Below are 20,916 nucleotides of genomic sequence, written 5' to 3'. Positions count from 1 at the left end.
ATCGTCTGGAATCCGATCCTTTGAGGGGGCTCTGTTATGTATACCTTGTCTTGTTTCACTGTTGTCCTTTTGTTTGTCACTTTTGCACTCCTTAGTTTTCACTTTTGTCCCTTGTTTAACTCCATAGTCTCCTTGTTAGCGTTCGTGTTCTCTGTCATTGTTTTCACCTGCCCTTGTTAATTTGCCTTTGGTTTCTGTTAATCACCTTGTCATCTAGTTTGTGTTCTGTTTGTTCATTGGCCCCTTTGTCCCATGTTTTTGTATTTAAACCCTGTCTGTTTGTTCAGTCTCTGTCAGTCGTTGAATGTTTGTGAATGCTGTTACCCTGGTCTGTGTTCCCTGCCCGAGTTCTCTGTTTATGTTTATTTCCCCACTGAGGGTTTTCCTTTGTGTTTTTGTGAACAAGAAAGTAAGCTGCATTTGGATCCTCAACCTTTGTCTGCCTTCATTGCCTTACATTCGTGACCATTACTCTGCGCATGTAATTCATTTAGGCACTATTTTACCTTCATAGCAGCTTTGCATCACTGTGATGCAGGCACGTAAATCAGCTCTTTAAAATGCAGACAGTGTGTTTGACTACTGTCTGGAGACATGCCCGGTAATAACAGTCCTCTTCATTATTCGTCCATCATCTGATTAATTACTGATGTTATGTTCAATGAAAATGTACACAAACATTTCTTTAAAAATAATGTTTACCAACCATTTACTGCCTGCTTTCCATGAGCGGCAATAGCACTACACGCAAATAGCACCAAAATATTTCTGTCAACAATGCACAATCTATAATAATTCAATTTACATAGAAAGATTGTTTGCTCTAAATAAATTTTATTTCAGCACACTTAGCTGATGGTTAAACTGAATTGCGGCTGGTTAGTGAATAAATGCCAATTCGGATGGAATTAGTGTTATATTAGGGTTTGGGGTAATGTAATAATTTCCAGAGTTTCACCATGATTTTAATCCCATGCGAATAAGTCATATCAGTCATATTATATGTACATTACAGGCGTCAGCCGTAACAATTACTTTACAGACCGATGTTGGGTAAACTAATCCCATCCAAACAAAATTAAATAATATCTTCTGATATTTACACATTTAAAAATATTTTCTTCTTGAAATAGCTTTTATGTATTTAGCTACTTTTTGTTAACTTGTATTGTAGCTAACTATTTTGTTAAAAGAGTGACTGCAGTCAACTTGAAGTTATGAGTAACAATAGTAGCTTTCCCAATACTGGCTGAAATACTGTGTGCAAAAGTGGTGTAACTTTTCTTGTGAATTCGACCCTCAGTGTGGCAAACTCTATATGCTAATTTCACACCTGGACTCACTTGGTTCCCAATAAAATTCTGTGAAAAGGCGGCAAATTCACAATAGCACCACAGTGGTGTACTTATGCCACCACAAACTGCTAACCACACCTTTTCTGCTGTGCCATAAGACCAATATAAAATAACTCTGAGAATAATGCATCACTTGGAGAAAACAAAAAAGGAAATAAAATCATCTTTTTTGGCTAATCCCTTCGTCACACTGTAACGATTCATATCCTGTCACACGCGGCTGTTATTCTTGAGAACAAATAAAGCAAACAGGGAGCAAGTGATCAATTAGTCTCGCATTATTCCTTTTGTCTGCAGCAGCTGAGCGGTCTTATCAACCATAACCACGCAACTTTCTCTCTGGCTGTCGTCCCGAACCTGCTCCCAAAACCCGGCTTTATCAGAACCGATGCTGGCCGTGCTGTGTGTGTGTGCCGAGCTCAACTCCCAAGAGTTTAACAGACAAGGGTGTGTCTTACACACACACACACACACACAATCTGCTCAGTAAGCTACATCACACACACTCTCTGCCTCACAGCTGCGTGCGACAGAGACAGCAGCGTGCATGTGGACCGTTGTCTCGCAGTCTGTGTGTATGACAGTCCAGAGTGTGGAGCATGCTCTCTCTTTCCTGGCACGTGCGTTCAGAAATCCTTTAGAACGTAAGTCTATAATTATTGCATTTGTTGCAACTGAGCATCTGTGAGTCGTGCAGCGACTTGAGACCTGTCTGTTCTCTCTTTGGTCTTCCTTCTGCTGTTTAAAAGTGTGTTGGTGCAGGTGCATGTGTTTGGTGTATGATGGCAGATGTATAGGATGACTTGTCAGTGTTTGGTTCGAGGGCTGGTGTTTGTGGGAAATGTATGGATGCTGAGTTATTTTGACTCTGTTTGCCAGATCCACAGAAACGGTGCGCTCAGCTAAAGGTTTCATATTCACAGGCGCTTTGTTCTTTTGTGATGTAAGCACATGTTTACATGACAGGCTGAATGCACACCTGAGAATTTACTGAATCTGCAAACATGAGCTACAGTCTGCCTGCATCCAGAAAAAAAATATAATAATAATAATTTTCCTAATCAGGAATTTGTCTTGTTTCCCAGGAAAATATCTGAACATCCATAAAACAAGATTAATTTACTTTAGAAGCAAAATTGCATAATATATAAAGTCTTGTTTTCACAAGATATATCTTGTCTTTTCTTACCCCATTTGCATTCTTTTTTTTAAATATAATCCTAAAAAATAAACAAATTCATTGTTCATTGAAAACAACTCTAGCATCTTATGCCATTTTGCTTCAAGGTAAATAAATCTTGTTTTAAGGATGTTTAGATATGTTTACTGGATCACAAGACAAGAATACTGATAAAAAATCTGTATTTTTGTTGTAATTTTTTTTATTTATTTTTTTTGCTGTGTAATACGTTCTATCTCTCTGTCCTCTTTTCCCTAGTTGTTTCCTTGTTTTATTTATTTTTGTGTTGTATGGAACAGGAAGTAATTATTTTGTGACTTGTGTGCGCAAATGGATATATTTGTATGCAGTGGCGTCTCAGGCTCATTATTTCTGGTGGGACACAAACAATCAAATAACACATGTCAGGGGTTGCGTTAACTGAAAATACTCGGCATATCATTTACCAGTTTTTGAAACATTGACATACAATTCCAAAAGTTGTCTCATTTTGACAGATGCAAAATCATTTTAATCTAGTGCATCACTTTTGACTTCACGCTCACACCCACTATGTCTGTGTGCTCTGTTTATTATTCCCTGGTATTAAGATGCATTAAGATGTGTATTAACAGATACCATCACCACTTACACCTGGTAACATGCGTCTCTCACGTGGAGAGATGGTGTCTGATTTCATGACTAAAAACATCAATAAATATGTGTGTTAATGCATGATAATAAAGCACAAAAAAGGAATTATATCAAAAAGAAAGTATTAAAAAAATGGTGCATCTTTTCTGACAATTATACTTGCATTTAATATTAAGATGGTATTTAATTAAAATGCATTTCATTAAGCGCAAACATTGCGTTTAGCACAATTCTCAGTTATTTAAGTGAAGTAAATGTATTAAATGAGCTTCAGAGATGTTTGTGCTTCTCATCTGTGAGACTTTATGTTGATATCAGACACTTGTGCATTTATGAATGCGCTCTCACCAGCAAAGTAAAAATAAAATAAAAATACAAATGATGTAACCGCAGCTAGTAACTGACAGAACTTCACGCTAGAACTCATTGGTTTCACCAGGCTCAAGCATGAGTCAAATCTATCATAGAGGCCTATCCACTGTCATGTGTATATACAATTATAATGGATGATAGGCCCCAGAATGTAGCCCTAGTGCATGTAAAATAAAAAAAACAAGTATGACAGATTAAAAATAGATCATGACAGAAATCCGTCAGAGTGACGGAAAAAAAAAGTTTTTCTAGCGCAACACGATGCCATGCACAAACATCCCTAGTTATTTCATCTCTGCACCAAACACCACTAAAATGTGCACCTCAAAAAAAAGATATAGGCAAATCGTCAAAGGCTGTGCATATCATCTCACTGACTCGCATGAACATAACACAACTAATCAATACAAAAGACTCTGAATATTTTGCAATTATTGTAATCTAATACAAACCAATGCATCAACAACACATCAAAGCAATGTATACAATTCATTGAAATGATGAGCAGTGTGCTCTAACTAATCCAACCAGAAACACATAAAATATAAGATTTGCTTTTAAAACATACCAGTGAAGTTCACTAAGCAGGTCTGAACTGAAGAGCGGTAACTTCCAAGGACCAGGTCAGAGGTAAAGACAAATGCACCCCTCAGGTTATCATTGAATGCTTGTTGCACATGCACGTTACGTTCTCAAGATTTCCCTTGATTAACTCGAGGATGACGAACTAGCCCCATGCATAGGAGTTTTATTTTATAATGAACATAAAACAAGTTTAAGATGAGATAAATATATAATTCCTTGCACAGCAGCGCCATATATGGTGGGGCACAGCCCCACTTGCCCTTAATGTAGAGATGCCACTGTTTGTATGAGGTTTAGCCTCTTGATAATGAAGATGATGGTGATGATGATGTGTGTGTGTGTGTGTGTGTGTAATAGTCGATGCTAAATAATGCTAAATTGTGAATAATTAATAAGCCTCATAAAGCCACAGCATGTGTCTAGCTGCAGGGATGCACTTTAGCACTCCGAACTGGACACAGCACACCAGCCATGCCCTTATCTGAGAAGCTATTACTGAATTAAAGGTGAAATGTAGTGAGAAATATTTCACGGTGTCAGCTCATTTCTGCTCATTAGTATATATATTTGGAGAAACTGATCCATCTTCTGTCTCTCTAAATTAAGATCAATTCATTTTTAGTTACACACATCTGTACAGACTTGTGGAGGTCCACCATTGTTTTTCTGAGGTCTTGATTTATTTTCCCATAATGTCAAGCAAAGAGGCACTGAGTTTGAAGGTATGCCTTAAAATATATCCACAGGTACACCTCCAATTGACTCCAATTAGCCAGATAGCCTATCAGAAGCTAATTGGCTAATTGCTTAAAAGCTTGACATAATTTTCTGGAATTTTTCAAGCTGCTTAAAGGCACAATTAACTTAGTGAATGTAAACTTCTGACCCACTCGAATTGTGGTATAGTCAATGAAAAGTGAAACAATCTGTGTATAAACAATTTTGGAAAAGATTTGGAAAAATTACTCATGTCATGCACAAAGTAGATGTCCTAAATGACTTGCCAAAACTATAGTTTACTAATATTAAATCTGTGGATTGGATCGAAAATTAGTTTTAAAGTGTATGTAAATTCGGACCTCAACAGTATACTGTATATTATATTCCAAGTCTTAAAAAGCCATACAATAGATTATTTTTAACTATGCATATTCAATATAGTGCATCACATTCAGTTACGACACATTAGACATCTGCTACCCGACCCGAGCGTGATGGTCATCAGCAATCCTTCAGGGTTTGAGTCAGTTTTTAAGTATAACTTCCAGTTAGTTATAATACCTGTTTTGCGTTGTGTTTTGCATTGGCATTGTTTGTCTATTTTATTTCTATGTAAATGTGCTGGACTGACGTGTTTTACCGTACCACCATGTCTCGCTGTTTTTTCAGCATTGCGTTCAGGACTGCCATAATTTTTAGATGTGTCAAGTTAAAAATACAATATTTTCTAAAACACATCTCAAAACACCTTCTTTGTTTCATTCGTTGCATTGTACCTAGCTTTCAATACATCTCTTGCGTATGTTTCGCAAGGATTCGACATTATGAAGAAGTTCAGGTTTCATTGAGAACTTCATGTGATTATTACAGTGTTACACATGATTGCCATCAAAGACGACAAAACTCAAACAGATATCAGAGCTTCAACAGAGCGGAAGAACTTACGTCTTTTTCTTCACACAAAGCTATCTTATGGCTTCAATAGTCTTGTAATGTAGTGCGTAAGTCATATTGTCTACTTTTGAAATGTTGTTGAATGGAAAACAGGTTTAAAAATATCCTTCAAAATGACTCCCGTTGTTTTTAATAGAAAAATAACAGCTTGCAGATTTGGAACAGAATGAGTGTAAGTAAATATTGATATACTTTTTATTTAAGGGTGGACTATTCCTATAAACAATCACCATTATCTGTGGCCACGTCCACATTAATCCGTTTTCATTTGAAAATTACATTTTCTGTTTTCTAACGTCACCACTTTCCAAAGAATGTGGTACTTTCAAAACGTTCGGTTTATAGTGGAATAAAATGCTGTTCCAATGTGGATGAGAGGTGTAAACATAGTCAAATCAATGCATTTTCAAATGAAAACATATTAGAGTGGACTGCCTAAATACAACACTTCTACGAATGTAACATATGCCCAACAGTCATGGTAATGGGGATTCAACAGTCTGGTGAGGGTTCGATAAGGCACTGAAAACTGTTAGCATTAGCATCTCTCCCAACTCTGAGTCTCTCACAGGTGCTCTGTTTCAGTTGTTGTTCTGTTCCTTGGCTCGTTGGGTCCATTTCTCTTGTTTCCCCCAGTCCAGTGGCATATGAAATCCTGTGTGTGTGTGTCTTTGTTTTCTTGCCAGGGCTTAGCTTGATCAGGCAGCATCTATATTGCCCATGAGACCCCACCCAACCACATTCACATCTGATAAATAAAACATGACGTTGAGATTGTGGGCTTTCTGAATTTTGCTGAGTACAGCCAGTCGGCTCAGTCGACCTGTTTCAGAGAGGTTCAGACAAATTTGGGTCACTTTTAGCCCATTTAAAAGTGGTACATCAGTACCTACAGAGACTGAGTGAATCAGCAAGTCCAGAATGATCCAGCTAGGGTCCCAAGACTCCCTCAGCTTAAGGAAATATAAAGCAGGAACATGTTCAAAGGAAGTCGATGTTTATTCCCTCGGTATCACTCTTTCTCGCTCACTTGCTCTATTTCTTTCCACCCCACTATTGTTGAGATCATGTGCGGAATTGTAGAACATACACATCTTCTCCAGGTCTTTTAAACTTTAAAGGAATAGTTCACCCAAAAGTGAGAATTCTATCATTATTTATTCAGCCTCATGCAATTTTGCACCAGTCTATGCAACTTGTGTGTATACTCCTAGTCTACTGAACCCATATGATGGTGCTGTATGAGAAACAAAACTAAATTCAAATAATTATTTACATTCTTTAAAATGTACAGTCTGTCCATTGTCCACAAGACATGCGAAAATCAATGGTATTTTGAATCAAATGCCATTGACATGCCTTTTTTGTAGTTGATACTTTTGTTGTGCATTTCAAAGCTTTGACAGAGGGAAAGATTTTCAGTGATTAACAACATAAATTGGAACTTAGAAAATATCACATAAAATCATATGGACTACTTTATGGTGCTTATTTTTGTCCTTTTCGAGCTTGACAGATGTGCTGAGCCTGATCTCATGCAAATACAATTTTTGCAGGATGACATTACTGTACGTGGTTCATTACACGTATTGTGGCGTTTCCGAGGTGAAATGTCCATTGTGTCACGCTAAAAGCGAGTTATATGTTCTCCCAAACAGATGAGGTATTTAAGGTTAATGATATATCGAGATTTAAATCAACACAACCTACCTACCTCCCTGCCCTAAACCTTAAACTTAACTGATAGTGTCATAATAAGCAAATGTGAGAAAATAAAATGCAATTGCTGGAGCAACCACATCATTTTGGCCCACTTGTCAATACTCTTTGGGACTTGTACCTGGTCCTTTGCATGGCTTGCGCAGTTTGATTTCACTCTGCTGTTTTGCTTGTGATTTGTGTGAAAGGGAATATAGTCATTGATGTTGTAGTGCATCCAGTATTTCACCAGGAAACTGCTGTGATACATACAAAAAACCACATGAAATAATTTAGCAAAAATGCAGGTATAGTAATGTGAGTCTATGAGAGCAGGTTTAATATGGTCACTATAATATGCTATATGGAAAAGAACCACGAGACAATTCGTCCACTGAAAAAAATAACTGCATATGTGTTTTAAGTGAGTAAATACTACATCATTTACATTTTTGGCCGAACTATTCCTTTTAAGCAGTGAACTGTGGAACACAATAGTCATATTTGCAGTGTCCCTGGATGAGGGAGACTATTTATGCAGAAATTAGAATTAATCTACAATGCAAATGCATAACGAGAATAACAAGGTTTCTGTTTACTTGTGTGGAGCAGGTAAAAGTTCCTGACCTGCTCTGAGTTTGGTTACTGTTGAATCTGAGTGATTAGCATATATGCAATTGCTTGCAGCCATATCTGTATCTTTCTATCAGTTCTTGAGCCTACAAGCTTTCTCTGAACATTCACCCAGCTGTATCCTCTTCATTTCTCTTTCACAGCTTGATGTTTGTCCACCAGGACTTGAGTGTACTGTATGTCTTCACACTTTCTAATGTTTCCTTCTCCTCTTTATGTACCGTTTGTTTCTTGGCAGAGGTGGATTGATTCACCTCCCTGCCCTGGGCAAGTGCCCTCTCTCTCTTCGACTGCCAAGCATCTCACTCACCATCAAACTGAGCTCATGCCAACCCCCCACTTCTTCCTAAAACCTGCCCTGAGGTAAAGGACATTTTAGTAAATAAGATATCAGGACTATTGCACCAATCCTGCTCTCACAGAGCCAGATTTTTGACTATCAGCTTAAAGTCTATTCTGGTCAAATACTGCCTACCTAGACAATAAGAAACTGTCTCATCAACATCTGCCTACCCACCCCCAAACTAAGCTTAAGCTAAGGTACAAGTGTGTTTCATAAATAAAATAACAAGACCATTGAATCAAACCTTGTTTGCAGAGCCATAAATTCTGGTCCATATTGCACCATATTCTGGCTAAGAACTGCAAACTTAGACAGAAAAAACTGTCTGGCAAACATGTAAAGCAACCAACTACAGTTTATTTTGTGGTGTTGGCTACCATGTATAATATAATACTACTAAAAGTGTGTTAAGTCATTGTTAACATTTACAATTTGAGGACACATAAAAGCCACCACAAAGTCATAATTAAACAGCTGTTTATATACGGTTCTCCATTTCATTTGTTTGCAAGTTAGTGTAATCCTGCCATGAGGATAGTGTAAATGAGTTTGGCTCGCTGTCCCTGGAGGAAAGCTTGAGGAATAATAAACAAAACGGAGGCAGCCTCACGCTAGGGTATAGGAAACTGAGAGTTACAGGATAGGTAGAGAATGAGTAGAGTGAAAATAGGCAGAAACACTTCAGGTCGCTTGGGTATTTAACTTGGGAGAGCTAGACGGAATCGATCAGGTTGAAAATGTATATTGAATGTCCTTTTTTGTTGATCTGATTCACATAAATGATGTACTCTGCTATGTATCCTGCATCCTAAAAACAGAGCCATTTAGAGCCAAATAGAGCCATTAGTGAATGTGGCCGAAGGAACCTGAAGTTGTCAGACATAGATCACATAGGTCTGGGTCTGGGCTGGCAAGTCTGGGAAGGCATCTGTGTTTTGCTGTGATAACAGCCTAGCCCAGCACTAATTAATAGGTGTACATTGTTGAAAACATTGTAAGCAGGGCTACCACTAATTGCTGCCTCCATGGGTTTATGAATAAAATAACATTTACGGATAATGTATACAGTAATATGTCAAACATGCATTTGCAGCATTAAATGATGCTGAAAATTGGGGTAACAGACGAATAGTTGAGCCAGGATCGTAGCACTTCTAGAAACATATGAGTTTGTTTTTTGTTTTCATGATTAGGTGTTGTAAGACAACTGCGAACATGCTTTTACAAATGCTTGTTGAGGAAGACATGATTAAAAGATGTGTCTGTGGACACCTTAAACTTGTTTGCCAGATTAAATATCTGGAACATATGGGAAGCAATACCAGGATATATGCTTGCATGTGTATACATACAACGTCATTTAAAGTTGTGATTTGTCATTAAATTAGAAGGCATCTGAAACTAAGTACAAAGATGAATACCATAGTCTGGTATTTATTTAAAGAGGCCCTATTATGCTTTTTTTGATTTTACCGTTCATTTAGTGTGTAACATAACTCTTCGTTCTTACTATCATGAATAGTGATCAAGTGTGGAGATGGATTTTTGTGAGTTAGTGAGAGTTAGTGCTCGGCTAACTTGCTATGTAACGCTATTATTTTGGTAAGGGTTTACTATTCAGCTGTGGGCCGGCTTTTACCAAAAACTTTGTAACAAAATGTTTAATCTCATGAGTCTTATATAATTATATAATTACAAGCTGTAATGTTACACCTGCTATCCACGGTAGTCCACGGCTAACTTGCTCACAAGCCTCAGTTCTCCGATCATAGCTTGTGCGAAAAAAGTTTGGCTGCATCCATTCCAGCAAAAGATGACTAACTTAGATGCACTGTCTTTTACTTGAAGCTTTGTAAGGTTCACAATAATCAACTGTGTACTTGTAAGAAAGCTACTAAATTAAAACTTACCACTGTGAAACGTCCTGCTCAAGTCAATCCTCCTTTGGCAGAAATAACCTCAAGCAAGCGTTTCTGTTAGCTTGAGCACAACATTCAGAAGGAATTTTGGAGCATTATTCCTTACAGAACTGCTTCAGCTCGGCCATATTCCTAAGATGTCTTGAGTGAATGGCTCTCTTGAGGTCATTCCACAGCATCTATATTGGGTTAAGGTCTGGGCTCTGTTGGGCCTCATGTATTCAGAGATAAGACAAAGTCAGGCCTGCACACAGTCGTAAAGCCTGACGGAGGCCTACACACACACACACACAGACATAAATCTTACTGATAAAAAACATGCCAAAATCAAACAAATGAAGCCTTGCTCACTTTACACCTATGTGTGAAATTCCAAAGGATCGAACTCTCAACTCCTATTGGATGAGGCGCACAACAGAATGCCCCTCAACTATGATGTCATCGGGAGTAGAAATAACTCTGAGATCCTTCTGGGCATCGTGGTTCCAGCGACTTTGCATGCTGTATGTAGATGCATCTCATCGCTGCTCTCAGGTATAGCCTTGTTGCACAAGGAAGTAACGTAAGACTTGAAACTGTGGCCATACAATCTCCATCTCGCTGGACAAGTTGAGATTACTCTGTGTTCCACCGAACACTCATAACAGATTCGAAGGAGACCGCTGAGCAATCCGCATCCCCATCCGTTGGCCTTCAGAAGTGAAGAAGAAGATTTCTCTTCCCTCTTCAACCAAGTCGATGTCGCTGATTTCTCCGCCAGCTCGCCGAGAATCAGCAGCTGTACTGTTCACCAACAGAGCAACGAAATGGCCTCCCATCATCACCCGAGCCTGCGTCCTTACACGATCCATGTAAGAGGTTTACGTCTGGGCAGAGAGAGAATATTATATTGTGTGATTCTTGTGTATAAAGGTTATTGCTTGTACAGTTTACAGACCGCCGAGTCCACTCATTGCTGCTAATAATACTCAAGGTTTTAACGTAGTGTACTGTTATCACAAATTAGAATTTGCTGTGTTGTAATCCAACCACGTTGGACTATTGTGTATTTCTGCCATCGTGGATGAGACCAGCACACTGAGTTTAGCCATTAAAGTTCCAAAGACCGCAGGACGGTTTACGAGCTGTTCACCGTGTGTCTCTGAGTGATAAACTAACAGCTGCTTTCTCTCCCACTATTGGGAAACTGGCTTTGGTGCACTTTATTCTCTCTCTCTGTCGTACTAACCGCACACACAAGCGACCCCTCACAAACATTTGGCTTATAGATAACTTGGTGATAAAGCTCAACTTTGAATATGACTGAATATGACTCCTTTTGAATGTTGATGTTCTCCGGATGTTGATTTTCCTAAGAGAACAATCTAATATTGAGACTGTTATACTGTCAAAGTAGCTCCAAATCATGATGCTCCCTGTACTTAACTGTTGAGATGTTTTCTTTTTGGTATGTGGTGCCCATTTTACACCATACGTAGTGCTGCATGTTCTTCCCAAACAATTCAACCTTAGTTTCATCAATCCACAAAACATCTTCCCGGTAGTGTTGTGGAGTGTCTACACGTTTTTGACAAATTCTGTCTCGCAGCAATGTGTTTGTTGGAAAGCAGTGGCTTCCTTCGTGGTGTCCTGCCATGAACACACACCATGCCTGTTTAATGTTTTCCATATAATAGACTCATGAACAGAGATGTTAACCAGTTCCAATGATTCCTTCAAGTCTTTAGCTGTCACTCTAGGGTTCTTTTTTTACCTCATTGAGCATTCTGCTGTGTGCCCTTAGAGTCATCTTGTCTGTATGGCCACTTCTAGGTTGAGCAGCCACAGTACTAAACCTTCCAGCTTAATGCAAAGCAACAATTCTTGATTGTAGGTCTTCTGAGATCTCTTTTTGTAGAAGCATGTCCACATCAGCAGATGCTTCTTGTGAATATAAAAAGCACTCAAACATTTTGAGTTTGCTAAGTCAAAGTATCTCTAACCCACACCATCTCATTTAATTAATTGGATGCCAGGTTTGCCAACTCCTGACTCTAATTCGTTTTGTTGACTTCATTAGCCTAAGGATTCACATTGTTCTTCAAAATCTATACTGTCAATCTTTGAATGATGTATTCAATATTTACAATAATTTGTGTTATTAGTTAAAATAATTTGTGTGTTATTAGTTAAAATAGCTTGTGTTTGTTTTATTATTGTAAGACAAAGGTATACATAAATGCAGGTAATTCCAAAGGGTTCACATACTTTTTTCTTGCCCTTGATAGCTTGCCAGAAAATATGACTCATTTAGCTGGTTTATGAAGCAGCAGACACATAAAACAAAACAAAAATGTCCCATCATTATATGTGGTGGCACAAGAATGATAAAATAGATAATGCATCAATTACACACTGAATGTGTGGCTTTGCTCTTTATTTTTTTTACATTGGTGCTAAAAAAGCTTTATGTCTTTGTTGGCTAGTTAAAAAGAGTGGAAGAAAAATGTAATTAAACTCTTTCCAACTAAATCTCTTTCCACTAAATCACCACAGAAAGGACACATACATCTCTGATATGTCTGTTTAAGAGTGTTTCATCTGGTAAGCATCAAATTCTAATTAACATCTAATAAACATCTTAAAACCATCAGATTTCGTACACTCTAAATCATAAATGTCTCAAAGACATCTGCTGCTTTTTGAAATCTGAGATCTAATGTCTTCTAGATGTATTGCAGATGAGCTAACCATCTAAAACATACACTCTAAATAAAATCGTCTTCTAGATTTAAACACACATTAAATAGATGTCTGGGTGATGTATGTGTGCTATCAGTGATCACATCATATGAACGATTTCTGACCTGATAAGTACAAACTTTTCAGGAGAACTTAATTATGGCAAAACATCTTCAATTATAAAGAAGACATTTTTACAATTTGTATGTTGCTTTCAAAAACATTTATTTCATTGGTGTAGTTATGGTGTCATGAAGAACTGAGATCCCTCGATACTAATCCTTAAGAATCCTTAACAAATTTCTGCAAATTCCCTACTGATAATTTTCACATGCAAGTGAACTTTGCTGCAAATTGTCCATTGTTGCCAAAGGCTTGCCAGAGGTTCACCACTACTGGCAGCGAAGAGCTGCAAACTTCTGGCAAACATTTTCGGCAAATCAAAAGCTAATTTTCATGTGAAAATAATGAGCTGCAAATTTGCAGCAAGTTTGCGGCTAGTTTAGATTTTTTGTAAGGGAAATACTACACTATTGCTTGAAGATTTGTTGTCATTATGTTGAAAATACATAAATGAATGTCACGTTAGCTCTATGATATATCACATGATTTATTACTAAAGCAACAAATGGACAAATTAAACATTTCTCTATATGTTTCCAGTCAGAATGCTAACCAGTTAGCCTGCTGTGCTAATATTGCATCATGCCAGAGACAGATTAGCAGAGAAAAACCAATGGTATTAAAATTAATGGGAGAAATTGCAAAGGAAGTCCAACCTTACAGGTAAAATAGCTAATCACCTTTTAGATACAGACATCACCTGTCAATCAACTCGAGAGCTTGAATGCGCTTTAGCTGAATAAGCCAGGAAAATTTGTTTTTTAGCATGATCTTAACTAAAGAAGCACAATTTATGATACTATAGTTGTAAGATGTTACTGCTGATTTTAAATACTGTTTGTTCTTCTGATCATAATCTTGACCGTTTTGGAGATTTTGGACTGTCCCCATTCAAGTAGATAGGAGCTATACTTTTATGCCACTTGTTTACATAGGAAATAGCCATCCAGCCTATCCAAAAGTGTTATAAAGATGGCCGCATCGTGATTCATCCTGCTTTTACAGCAGTGCTTTTATGGGAATGGTTTCTAATTGACCAGCCTCTTAATCATGCTGTTTACCTAAGCATCTTTTTTTACAGTTAGATATATGTCTCTATCTCTCCCCTCCATCCATCTCTACTTCTAGTCCAATCTCATTAATGATCCATCAGTCCAGCTTGGCTGTAATCAGCTGGAGTATGGAAGAGTTGTAAGCTCTGGTCTTCTGGATGGGTGGAGAACCATGCTCTCTCGCATGGAAGCCACAGTAAATTAGCGCTACTCAATGTTATGGCACTACATCAATCAGAACCTCTTTTCATCCTGCCAGTTCTGTGATTGGACCGTTTGTTCTGCTCTCATGGGCAGCTGTTCAGACGCTGTCGCTGTTGAATTTTTCTCTGTACCTCTACAGAGCTGATAACAGGTCCAATATGTGACTGTTGTTCTCAATGCAATTAATTTACATGGTTTTAGCAACAAGGACATTTTAATAGAGGACAACGCTACCATTGGACCAAACCTGTGACATAAGGATGAATTCAAACATATCAAAGAGTTGGACATGAATGTGTTTCTGTAGCTTTATTTAGCATGAAGCTGCCAAGGTCACAAGTTTGATTCGCAGGGAATGCATGTACTCATAAAATGTATAGTTTGCATGCACTGCAAGTCGCTTCTGAAATGCCCTACATGTGCATAAATTGGACCACAAAGCGTACCTCAGCATTTGTCCATGAGTCCAGTAAGCCTGGTGGTTTTGGGAGGCAGCAGCACACTAACTAGTCACTAACAGCACACTAACTAGCCTAAGACTACACACCTTCAGACAACACAGTCAGTTCACTGACCATCTCATATTGAACACAAAAATAAGAAGAGCTGACTCAAAACCTGCAGTTCCAATCAGTTTTTGATGAGTCAGGATGCACTAGTCTTTTTGTTGTGTTGTGTTTACATGTTACCATTATGAAAAAATTAAGAAAAAAATATTTACTTGATTTGCCAAAGTTTGCAATGTTTTTGGCATCAAATCTCTGAATAAACTGAAATTTGGGTGCATGATATATCAGCAGATGACATATGATTGGCCGATAACTGGAGAAATCAAAATATTATTATTGCGATGATAGTAGAATTACCGCTAATATTTTCTACCATGTATATATGAAATGTAATTCGCTTTTAATTAATTAGCTAACAGATCTAGTTTAAAAGGTTATAACGAAATAATTTAATTATTGATAATATCGGCCACAATAAGTTGTGAATTACCATTATTGTATTGGTTATCAGATATGAATGTAATTAATGCAGAGAATTAATGTAAATACTTATATAAATGGACACAATACCATTAATGCAAGTGTAATGTCATTTGTTTCTCATTGAAATCAGCAAACATCTGTAATAGTCACACTCACACTGGTTGATGTTACATCAAACCTTCAATAGCAGAAGTTAAAAGATGGTCAGAATGTGATGGTCAGAATGTGAAGTACAGATTCCAAGCTTCCAAACAACACCTCTTTTTTTAAAGAGTAGTTCGTATTTAAAGGGCTAAAATTTAAAAAGTCAAATGATCTGTTATCAGTATCGGCCACAATGAGCTGTGAATTATTGGTTATCATAATGGCCCAGAAATTCCATATCAGAGCATCCCTATACTCACATATACACACATTTCACAAAAATGTATTCTATATGTGTGTGTTTTTTTTTAATACAGCTGGTTGTGAAGTATTTTTCATGTAGGTCTATCATTGTGGTCTTATATATTTTAGATACACTCACCTATAAACAGCACTTAAAAATTAAATGAGCTGTGATTGGTAATTTCATGTGTTAATCAGATGTCTCTTTCTGTTTAAGTCGGTGCCAGAATAAGCTGCAAAGTGAACCAGACTTTATGCCGACAGTCAAAAGTCTGGTTACGCAAGACTGACCTGATGGGATATTTCAGTTAAAACAGTTTAATTTACTGACATGAGAAGTCTTGTTACCTTGTTTTTTAAAATGCCTAGTAGAAAAACTACCAAAGGCAAGAGATTTGACAGTACAAAATAATAACCTTTCATTTTAAACTCTCTTTCCTTGTTGTTTCGCCCACATTTCTCATTTTTCACACTGTATGGTCATCAGTATGAGATTAGCTGTTGTCAGTGCAGGCTTAGAACATGTTTAGCTGGAAATAGAAAATACAAATACATTTTGATACAAAAACAGTTTAAATAATTCAGTCATGATGTTGAGTTTACAGAGAAACCACAGAAACACAGACTTCCCTTTCTTCCTGTCGGTTCAGATTGCTGCTACATGAGATGAACTATCATCCTTCCAACAAAACACAAAGGAAAAACAAACACGCTTGCTCTTGTGTTCTGTTCCTCACCTCTAATTGTTAAGAAGTTTCCTTTATATTGTAGTTGAAGAAATGACTTCTCATATGTGCTGGATCAACATGAACCACATGCAGTTCACAGGCCATGAAAACCTGATGGTGTGGAAAAGTGTGGGAGGGATGGTCAGTTCAACCGCCAGGTGAACGGCCAATCTAAGAGGTCACTCTACCATTATACTCCTCAGGGCTGAAATAAAACACAACCTTATTTACTTCCACAGAATGGAATTGTGTGCAAATGTTCATCGTAATGGCATTTGTAACGCAAACGAATGTTGACAGCACAACGGAATTAACTCATACAACACAGTATTAGTCCACAACTCAATGGAATTACCACAAAACACTAACGAATTAGCCCACAACTCAATGGAATTAACCCACAACAGAACTGAATATTTGTCAGCCAAATTAAATTTTCAATTCAATAAAAAATAGCTCTTTATCTCACCATGCAAAAAAACATAAAAGTTGCATATTATGTGATCATGCTTCATGTGAGGAAACAGTGGTTCTCAACCTTTTTTTCTACTGGGCCGCACTACGGTCCAAGTGCAAATCTCAAGGGCCGCATATAATTTACACATGACATCATCAATTAAAACCAACCGGATATAATATTATGGTATTAGCAGTTAATAATATGAATATTGTGATACCTAGACAATTACATTTAAACAGAGTATAATGCTACTCATTGTTATGTATAGTTCTGGTAAGCATGAGGAGTCACTTGTAAGTTTCAGATATATTAATAATACATCAAGGAGGACAAACAAATAATGCCAGCGTGTTACATTATTGGCAGCATCTAGTGAAGCCTACACACTCTTGTTCTTCATCTTTTTTAGACACTAGCATATGGAACCACAGTGTTATCTCATTGACTGTAATTACTCATACAAGAACACAACACTCACCATTAATGGGACACCTGGTGTTGTCGGGAGCTGACCAATTTGGTGAAATTCGACTCGAAAGGAGTCACAGCACAATGAAGTTGCGACTGTAAGTTGCAGTCTATAAGTCGTGCACGGAAGTGTGACTTGATATGCGACATTGCTGAAAATGTGCGTTCACAAATGTATGTTGATCCAAATATTTAAAGCACTTTCGAACTTAATAATCTGAGGTTCTGTCCAGGGATGTTTTGCCACATTTCTGTAACTGAGGATGTTTGCTGCGCTGTATGGATGTTTCCTCTTGCCTGAACATTCATCAATTCATCTTCAAGTGAGTGGCGGGGCAAAACAGAAGTTGCAGCCAAGTCCTTGCTTTTTCCACAGGGAAAGTGAACGGCACTCTGATGAAATGTCCAGCAAATTGAAGTTTCTCAAAATCTGAAAAACGAGAGATAAAGTTTTCTTGCATTTGATTGACAGTTGCAACAAATCTTTCTATCTGTTGTGTGTCCAATACACACTCACTCGCGACATTCAGTTGTGGGATATTAGTTGAGTTGTGCAGCGTACAGTCCTAGCTTCATTTTGTACTCAATACAGCACAACAGGTCATCGACGTGTTTTCCGTCACCTTGGAGTTGCAGGTTTAGCTTGTTTAGGTGAACTGTGATGTCTGCAAGAAAGGCAAGATTGGTTCACCATTCCTTGTCTCTCAAGACTGGAAATCTCTCTCCCTCGCCACTGTGATCAAGAAAGTGAACTATCTCTGGGAGTAAATCCAGAAAGCCGAAGACCTTTCCCCAACTTAGCCATCTCACTTCGCTGTGCAGAACGAGGTCTCCGTAGGCACTTTCCAGTTCATGCAACAAACCAGCGGTGCAGTAGAGGGTGTGCTCGAATGAAGTTGACCACCTTGACCACAGTGTCCATAACCTTCAAGAGGTATCCATCAGCTAACTTGCTGCACAGTGCTTGCTGGTGCAATACAATGAAATGCCAACAATACAGGGGACATTTTTCGCATTTCAGCAACAAGACCCTTGTGTTTTCCCGTCATTGAGGGTGCACCATCAGTAGAGATGGAGACGACAGAGGATGCCGGTATGTTCATGTCTTTGCATGCTTCACTAAGTGCTCTATGAATGTACTCGCCCCTTGTTCGTTCATTAAGCGTTTTCAATGCCAATAAATCTTCTGTAACCTCAAACGTTCCTGAATTCACATACCTCACCCAAATGCAAAGCTGAGTAACCTCTCCGATGTCTGTTGATTCATCTGCTGCCAAACTGTGTGCTGAAGCAGTGGCTAGCTTAGATTTTAGTGGTTCTGTCAAGTTCATTTCTGAAATTCGACATGTAACTGTGTCATTACTGAGCTGTAAACTTTTTATCCTGCGGATGATCTCACTCTTGTTGCTCAGATCATCAAATAGACATTGTGATTCCAGAAAACAGTTTTTAACTAGTTCCCCATCACTGAATGGTTTGCCGTATTTGGCAAGGAGCCATGAAATTCTGAACGTTGCTAATGTCATGGCCTGGGACACTTTTAAACTAGCTTGCATTATATTCAGTTCAGCAATCGCATTTCGTACTTTACTACAGAGCAATCAGAAAGGCTGACTGTCTCGACCAGTGACAGCAAACTGGTTCTTCCATTCATCCAGCACTCTCCTACCTTCACTTCTGATGCTTCGACTCATCTTGTTTGCATGTGTTCCTTCGTTGGCATTTTCCTATAGGTCATACTTATATTTGTTTAATACATATATAATAATTTTTACATTAATTTAAAAATGAAAAGGAATTGTAAAACTGAAATGTGGGTGGCATATCGTGGGCCGCACTTCCATGCGTGAGGGCCTGTGGGCCGCAGGTTGAGAACCTATGCATCAAAACTTTTTCTTTTTTTTTCCACTTTAAAGGGGCAGTCACACTCGGCTTTGAGCTCACAATAATTCTTTTTTTTTTCAGACAATGCAACAAACCAGGATATGATGTCACATGGGAGAGCTTCTGGTGTATGTAATTAATGAATCACAAATAACATATAATATTATATAAAAAATATTTTAAAAAATCCTTTCCTTCAACAATAAATCTCGCAGCTTTTAAAAATATATCCTTTGAATTGAGTGTAACAATTCCTATAGGTCATGATTCCTCTTGTCATACGAATTCACGGTTCAGAGTTCACCAAGCTTGAACTTTGGTATGCTGCTGCATTTGGATGCGTTTGAATGAGAGTGAATTGAACGCTAAGTGAAGTGTGACCGCCCCTTAAAGGAGATGTTTATCAGCTGTTTTTAATGTACAAACGTATTATTGTGTCACAGGTGATTGAGTCATTAGTGTGGATGAACACTCTTGCTAGTGCCTTAATTCGTGTTCACAATATACCGATATACGATTTACACACCCCAAGCCAGTTCACTCAGCAGCCATCTTGGAAATATCCCCTGGCATGCAAATAGGGCTGGGTGATATGGCGATATGGATTTTTGTAGTTTTTTTTTTTCATATCATTTGAAATCAATATTTATCATGATATACATTTCATACCATGAATGGGGGTGGAACTGCATTCCAAATGTTTGTTAGACCTCAAGATGAATGAAACACAAATTTTGTTTACAAGTAAACTCCAGAGGATAAGATAACTTTATATTCAGTATAAGATGTGTGAGACCTTTTTGATGAAATTTCACCAATTTAATCTTTTGCTGCCATTTGACTCCACTGAAAGTTTTTCTTGTGACACCACGTCCTCAATAGGTGGCAGTAATGCACTAAAAGCTAGATTGTCAACCTACATTAACATCACAAGAAGAAGAAAAACGTTCTTGCCCATGACAGCGCTATGGATCATGACATAGCAATGGTGTTGATGTCGGAGCTGTTGTTGTGTTCAATCTATAGCTGTATTGCATTGTCAATGCTGTCTTGTCTGGTACACAATGATATCATATTAGCCAGATAACTAGCTGCTAGCTAGCAGCTACCGAGCCTCAACTGGCCTCATTACTGGTTTCCATGGGTGCTTCTCATTTCCTATGCAGTTTAAACAAACCATAATAGACACATACTTCAACAGTGCATCTTGAATTATTTGGATTTATTATGAATATATTAATAAATAAAGTTTTAATAACATAATGACAAGCACACCTAGGTACTGCTGATGCACAAAAATGCACTTTGAAGTGACGCATGAGTGAGCAGGACATTTCATTTTACAAATCCGTCTTGCTTTGATTTCTCCGTACTCATTTCCTTTCCTTGGATCCTTTCCTCATTTCCTAAGAGGATGGAGCTAGGAAGTGAAGCAAGGAAATGGTACAATTTCAGATATGAGGAACACCCCATGACAGCAGGGCTGTCTGCTATCAGGTGCTATA

At 38.0% G+C, this 20,916-nt stretch overlaps 1 long non-coding RNA gene across 2 annotated transcripts in view; it reads left to right on the top strand.

Annotated features, from left to right (window-relative positions):
* Positions 1-1,790: 1,790 nt before the first annotated feature.
* The window catches only part of LOC127661427 (uncharacterized), a 56,104-nt gene continuing 36,978 nt past the window's right edge, over positions 1,791-20,916 (top strand). For both annotated transcript variants that reach the window (XR_007972760.1, XR_007972761.1), the window contains exon 1: positions 1,791-1,999. This is a non-coding gene — a long non-coding RNA (uncharacterized LOC127661427). The remainder of the gene's footprint in view (positions 2,000-20,916) is intronic.

Source organism: Xyrauchen texanus, chromosome 21 (assembly GCF_025860055.1).
Source record: "Xyrauchen texanus isolate HMW12.3.18 chromosome 21, RBS_HiC_50CHRs, whole genome shotgun sequence".
Lineage (NCBI taxonomy): Eukaryota > Metazoa > Chordata > Actinopteri > Cypriniformes > Catostomidae > Xyrauchen > Xyrauchen texanus.
The sequence above is the reverse complement of the archived record's forward strand: the minus strand, read 5'-3'. Positions and strand labels throughout refer to the sequence as shown.